The sequence below is a fragment of the Astatotilapia calliptera genome, unplaced genomic scaffold (genome assembly GCF_900246225.1).
Source record: "Astatotilapia calliptera unplaced genomic scaffold, fAstCal1.2 U_scaffold_5, whole genome shotgun sequence".
NCBI lineage: Eukaryota > Metazoa > Chordata > Actinopteri > Cichliformes > Cichlidae > Astatotilapia > Astatotilapia calliptera.
The window spans coordinates 432038-439389 of NW_020535789.1; the positions used below are offsets into that span (position 1 = coordinate 432038).

General features: G+C 43.2%; 2 pseudogenes; both read left to right on the forward strand.

The window, feature by feature from the left end:
• The first annotated feature begins 2096 nt into the window (after positions 1–2096).
• On the forward strand, positions 2097–3498 carry LOC113018194 (protein DVR-1 pseudogene; annotated as a pseudogene).
• Positions 3499–3581: 83 nt separating this feature from the next.
• On the forward strand, positions 3582–4981 carry LOC113018204 (post-GPI attachment to proteins factor 2 pseudogene; annotated as a pseudogene).
• Positions 4982–7352: the final 2371 nt, after the last annotated feature.

Consider the following 7352-nt stretch of genomic DNA (forward strand, 5'->3'; position numbering starts at 1 on the left):
GATTGTCTATGTGACAAATACAAATTGAATAAAATTTTAACTTTTAGATTTGATCTAAAATGGACCAGGAGAACAAGTTGATTTGAATAATGTGTTCATTAGTTTGTTCTGTTGCGGTGCATCATAAAGGTGAGCTGTAAATGTAGCACATAAAACACTTTTCAAAAAATAAAGAATTATTTAAAATATTGTCAAACTCTGTTGCAGATTGTTCAGTTAATATATTTAAAACAGATGACGTTCATCACGCTGTACAGATCGTGTTTGATTGTGTGTGTTGGGCATTTTGCACACTTTTGTCACAAATATAAACATTTTTTAAGGAAACAACGACGAAAAGTTTTCATGAGACGGTTGCTTTACTTGCAAAAGATAACAGTGCATATTTGCATGTGTCACGGGGTGGAAAGGGACAAGTCATCTAAGTTTTTCTACTATGCATGTTTTGCTGCGTTTAACCTTTTTAATATTTTAATATTGTACACTGGTTTATTTTTATGAGTGTTACTGCATGTTTTAATGGTATTTATTTGATGACTTGTCCTGGAAAGACTCCGCCCCTACCTGATAATAAACTGATCACACCTGCGAGAGATCCCAGAGAGGCCAATAAGAGGGCCTGGCAGACCAAAGGAAGGGGTTCGACCGAGAGGCTTGAGAGACGGCCAGGAGTAAGTGGTGCCAGGCGGCAGCGCCTGCAAGCCGAAGGGGCTGGTGGAGCTGGGCGTTAGGAAGGACGGACAGCACCAGCGACTAGGGACGCGGAGCGAACAGGCGGACGGCAGTACTAACGAGAGCCCAGCTTGTGCACTGCGGGAGAGCAGAGGCGGCGAGACAGCTGGTGCCGATTTGCAGTTTTAAAGAAGCGGCGGGCGGAGTTGAGAGCTCTGCCCACCCGGGGTAAGTCTTCGACTTAGCCCCTTTTATTGAATGAAAATTGCCGAAAAGAATAGTGACTGCCGCTCCCTCCCTTTCTTCAGCGTACCAGGACGCGGAATGCGGGGAGGAAGGCGAGGACTCCGCTGGGTTTCCCTTTTACATCACTTCGCTGGACTTTTTTTTAGTTCTTTGTGACTTTTATATCGTGGCGGATGCCACTGGACTTTTAATGTTGTGTTTTATTGCTTTTTATTGTGTTACCCCTTGGCCAAGGTTGTTTTAATTCATTTTGCATTTTTAACTATTTAAATATAATAAATTATATTTTAATTATACAGTTTTTTTTAATCGTGTGCTTTCCCTTGGCGGCTCCACTGCTCTGTCCGTTTGGAGGAAGGTTTCCTTCCTTTAAAAAAAAAACGACACTGTGGAAATAAAATCACCTTCGCTCCGTTACACATGTACACATATGGATGTCTTACAATTTTTCTACAATGTTTTCATCTTATCTATATTGTTTTTATTATATTATCCCTCTGTCCACCACTTTGAATGACACTTGATGTTTTTTAACTGTGCTATAAAGATGACTTGACTTGACAATAGAGAAACGAGGAAGCGGTGTCCTTTGCCTCATTCTATTCTCATCCACAACCCGCGTATTGGGCCAAAGCCTAGCATAGCCTGTAACGTTATTATGAAGGACACATTTTATGAGTGAACTTGAGTTTAAGTGACTAACAGGTTCCTTTGAAAAATACTTTAAATATAAATTTCGTAACTGAAGTCAGTGAATTCCATGTTGATGGCAACTGTAATTTCAGGAATAGAAACAGCATGAAGATTGAAGTGTGAGCATAAGATTCAATTTTAAAAACAATACTAACAATAAGAAAAAAGGAGCGAGCTCTTGGTGTGAGTGATTGAGGTGGCTCTGAAAAGAGCCGTTGTTGGTAGGAGAGCGTGCAGCTTAAGCTCTCTCCACGGATGCGCGAGCCAGCTGGATGTAGCGAATAGAGGAGACTCGCTGCTCTTAAAGTGTGTGACTGGCTGTGACGCGGTGCCGCTCCGTGATTGGTGACGGGCTCCATGTGGAGCATCGCCCCGCCTCGGTGTGTGCTGCTCATTGGAGAAAAGTGCATTGAATTTGCGCGCTGCCGCAAGCCTCTCTGCGATTGGTGCGTTACGAATCCGCCCGCGCTCTGCGGAAATATAAGCGAGGCTTTGAGCGGATCGGGCCACATTTTCTCTTACTCTCGATGCTACGAAGAAAAGAACCAAAATGAGTGGACGCGGCAAGACTCGGGACTCATCAACAGAAAGTCCGGGCATGACTCCTGTGTTGCTGCTGGCAGTGTGTTTTCTCGGTGTGTGTGCCCTTTCACCTGTGGAGGACACAAACAGGCAGGAGCAGCTCCTCCTCAGGTCCCTGGGGCTCTCCGAGAGGCCGAGGCCTGCAGGGAGCCTCCAGCCCCGGCGCCATGTCCCCTCTGCTCTCTGGAGGATGTTCCGGAGGGCCGAGAAGCTCCAGGCTCTGGAGAGCCAACCCTGCCCGGTGTCAGAGTATGGAGTCCGCGGCAACATTGTCAGATACATCCAAGACCAAGGCAGGATGGTGTCTGGCTGGAGCAGCAGCTGTCAGGCTTGCCTGGAGAAGCATCTTTTCTTCAACATGTCCATCCTGCAGCCTGTGGAGATGCTATCTCTGGCTCATCTGGAAATCAAGCTCCACTGGAAGCCCCTCAGTCCCGTGCAGCTGCTGCAAGGGTCCCAGGCCATTAGTGCCTCTCTTTATAAAGTGATCCGATCGACTTTGAATGGAACTAATCCTAAGGCGAACCGCAGACTCCTGCTGTCCCAGTCGGTCCAGCTGCAGCCCGAGTTCACCTCCATCACCATGGATCTCACAGCGGTGGCAGAGAGCTGGCGCAAACCGGGGTCTAACTATGGCTTAATTTTAGAGTTGCTCCCTCTCGGACCACACCCGGAAGAGTTCTTTCTGTTTTACCCCGGTAACTCCCTCCCACTGGAACAAGACTTCACCTTCCCGTTGGTTCAGGCCTCACTAGTGGCTGTGTCCCTCAACCCAAATCGGTGTCGGTCCAGACAGAGGAGAAGCGCCATCCACATCCCCGTGACACCCAGCAATGTGTGTAAAGCTCGCCGCCTCTACATCAGTTTTAAAGATGTCGGCTGGCAGGACTGGGTAATCGCCCCGCAGGGCTTCATGGCCAACTACTGCCACGGGGAGTGTCCGTTCCCGCTCAGTGAGAGCCTGAACGGCACCAACCATGCCATCCTGCAGACCCTGGTGCATTCCTTGGATCCAGAGAACACGCCACAGCCCTGCTGCGTCCCCATCCGTCTCTCCTCGATCTCCATGCTCTACTATGACAACAATGACAATGTGGTGCTTCAGCATTACCAGGACATGGTGGTGGATGAATGCGGGTGTCGCTGAAGATGCTGGACGCTTCTGATTGGCCTCCGGTCACCAGATAGTATCCTCTGATTCATTCAGCTGCTTTATCCAGTGATGAGAGTCTAGAATTGTTGTTACTACAATTTTTTTTTTTAAAGTGATTGTTTTTCAATATGTAATGGAATATGCTTGCAGACAGTAATTTTTAAAGAATTTAACCTATTTGCTCTTATTGAAAGCTTTTGTTTGTCTTTTGTTTGAAGTCTAATGAAATAAAATTAGGAATTTAGTGTTTTTCAGTTTTAACAATGGCTTAAGTGGTCTGTTACACATCACTTGCAATACTGGGCGGCATCGATCCAATAGCATTTTCTGAGTCCAAGACCTAAAAGTGAGTTAAGTTTTGTTAACAAAAAGCAGATTTTAAGAACTATTTTGCTTTTAATTAGAAAAAAAAAAAAAAAAAAAAAAGCAATACTCGGGGCTCGATGGCAGCGAGGAGGAGCGAGCCCGGGGAGCCGTGAAGGATGCTCCAGGGGCCGTACAGCAGCCTGGACCGGGACCGGCTCCTCATCCGGCTGCCGTTCAAAAGCTTCGCCGTGGGGACGGTTCTGCTGCCGGTGACCGGCTTCATCTTCATAGCCTGCATCTTCATCTCCCTCTGGTACCACTATGAGGACGCGACGTACACGCACTGTAAGGTGTCCAACTACCTCCCGTCCATCAGCGGTGTGCCGCAGCGCTACATCTGGCGCGGCTGCATCGAGCTCCACTCGGCGCGGCGGTACCTGGTGGCCTTTGCCTACTTCAGCTTCTACCGCAGCCGCTTCGCCAACAGGCTGCCGGAGCTGCTGCTGAGCGGGCTGGCGCTCCTCTGCAGCCTCGCCGAGAACACCGGCCTGGTGATGCTCACGTACGTGTCGTCCACGGAAACCTACAGTGTTCATAAGTACGGGTTCATCACGTTCATAGGGAGCTCGCTGGTGCACATGCTCATTACGTGCTGGCTGTGGTACGTCATCAAGAGACACTACGTGAGCCCAGAGGAAGTGACATCATATCACTGGAAGCTGCGTCTCTTCCTGTTCAACATCAGCTGCTGTGTGATCGCCGCCTACTTCTTCAGACGCCACAACAAATACTGTGAAGCAGGAATCTACTCCCTGTTCGCCGCCTTCGAGTACCTGGTGGTCTTCTCCGACATGGCCTTCCACATGACAGCCTTCTGAGACTTCGGGAGCAAAGAGGTGACCGTGGCCACGCTGCCGGAGGACAAACGATACTGAGCAGGAGGGGGCGGGCAGATATAGATATAAGGATAATGAAAACTGCGACTTGCCACATTACTGTTTGCTAAGTACCACCCTAAATGAACATCTAATAATATACCTGTTAAAAAGGCCATATTTATACTCCAAGCTGTAAAATGTGTGATTATACATTTTGTTTATTTGCTAAAGGAACTGAAATTTTTGTCATTATCAAAGGTAAAGAGACAAAAGTGCAACAAGTTAAAATTTCAGTCATGTATTCCCATCAGATTCATGAAAGCCGTTGTAATTTGGGGTTTTCTGTGGGTTTCAATTAGTTCTTTGAAGTGTCCTTTTTCCAGGATCGATTATTGAGCATAATCAATCATATCAGACATACAGGATGTGCCTTTAATGGCTTAAAAAAAACCCACAAGAATTGGGTGCATGAGAATTTCTAACTCTGGTTGTTTTCCTTTTAAGCATAGTCCACACATTTTCATTAGGGTCGGGGAAGGTGATTCCTGAAGCTTGCCTTATCTATTCCAAAACCAGGTTTAGTTTTTGGATTGTTGTCCTGTCCAGCTCTTGATTTGAGAAAAAGTTGACGAATTTGGAGGTAGTCCTCCTCCTTTAATATTCTGCCAGTATTGCTGGAAGCAAAGTGAAAGTCAAAGTCAACTTTATTTGTCAATTCTGCCACATGTACAGGACATACAGAGAATAGAAATTTCGTTACTCTCAAACCCTAGATGAAATAGCAAATGAACATTTAAATATAAGAGAGTGATTAAAAAATGCAAATAAAATAATTAAAAAGTAAAAATTTAAATAAATACAATACAAATTAACAAGAAAGCTATGCAATATACAATATACAATATTCAGGTAAGGGTAAATGACATTGAGTGTAAACCAGGCAGAGTAGTGCAAATAGGCAAATAGTGCAAATGGAGATTTAGTAATGTACGGTAAGAGATAACAACAAAGTCTTATGAGGTAATGGCAGTCCAATGCTCCACAAAGTGACTGGTAACTGGTGCAGGCCAGTGAGTGAGTCAGAGAGTGTGTGTGTGTGTGTGTGTATGTGACAGAGTTCAGTTTTGATCACAGCTATTGGAAATTATATCAATAACTTTAACTCTACAGTAAACATGAAGCCAACAAATGTAAAAAAAAAAAAAAAAGAATTCCTTTTTTGTAAATGTATCCAAATTTGTGCTTAATTAGGTTAGTGGAACTTTGAATTTGAATATTAGTTGCGCAGTTAAGAAATAAACACTGACAGCAGCATGAACAGTTCTGTCGGGGGAAAACTCTGTAAAAGACCCAGGAGAAATAAAGACACAATGAGACAAAGTTACTTTCTTTATCAAACGTGTACACGGGTGAGCTGCTAAGAACAACTCACACCATGCACAGTGGCTTGGTAATTTTTATAGGAAAGACAGTGAGAACAGGATAAGAAAATACAAAACAAATAAAATAAACAACTCCATATGTGGCGCTAGTCTCGTCAGCAGAGAGCTGGGAGAAGGCTGTGAGAGATAAAACAATCTAAAACAATATGTCCCAGAAACAAGATGTCTTTGCTGGGAAAGTCTAAAAAGATCATTCCAAACTAATCTAACCATAGGCAAAGGGCAGACAAAAGGCATCTTTGTACATTTAAAAGAAGGTAAAGAAATATAGAATCATTTTTCCTGTAACATTCCCTCCTGTTTTAACTTATTTTAAATGTATACAACAATTGTCTATGAAGGTTATTTATTAAGTATCTTAGGCAATTTTTTTAATTTCCAAAATTTTCAAAATGTCAGCATAGCAGAAATGGCAGTCATTTGGTCTAAAGAATAAAACAAAAGAAAATAATAAAAAGAAAAACATAGTAAATGAAAATCATAGTAAATGAAATAACAAGTGGAATAAACAAGAAAAAATAATAAAACTAAAACTACAAAAAATAAAAGGATGAAAACTAAAATGAAAACTTTGTATTTAAAAAAATGATGAAAACCTAATATGTAAAATGAAAACTTCAAAAAATACAAGGATGAAAACCTTATATTTAAAATGATGCAAACCTTAAATTGAAAACTTTATATGTAAAATAATGAAAACTTCATATTTAAAATGAAAACTTTATGTTTAAAACTGAGAACTTCAAAAAAAAAAATAGATAAATAAAAGGATGAAAACCTGCATAACCTACTAATGTTTTAATCAGTGCGTGATCACTTGACAAGTCATTTTTAATCACCACGTCATTTATTAGCAGTTAGTACAAGTTCTCCTCTAACAGAATTGCAACGGGATGTTGTTCTTCTTGAGGCACGGCAACATAAGCAGTCATTGTAGTTGTTATCATCTTTGAAATCATTACTCTTAGGCATGGCAACACACACAACACTAATATGAGCAGTGCTATCATGATGAGACCTAGAAGAAAAAATGGCTTTGCTACAGCAGCCAGCCATGAACCGCTGAACAGCCAGTCAAGCCAGCCTTGTGCTGTAGCTGCTCCAGGTGTGTGTTCAGTGACATATTTTTGCAGAGCGGTCAAATTCTGCAAAGCTTCATAAATGTCTCCTCCAGTTTCGTATCCATCAGGGATAAAAGTGCAACATGTTTCCCCGATCAGCTTGCAAACTCCTCCTTGTGATGCTGTTAGCAGGTCTAGTGTCAGTCTGTTCTGCAGCACAGTCGTTCTGATGGCCTGCTGTTCTCCTGCTAAGGCAGTTCCCAGGGTCTTAGTCAAGTTGATGTGTCGTAGCAGAGCATATCGGTTGATTTCCACATGA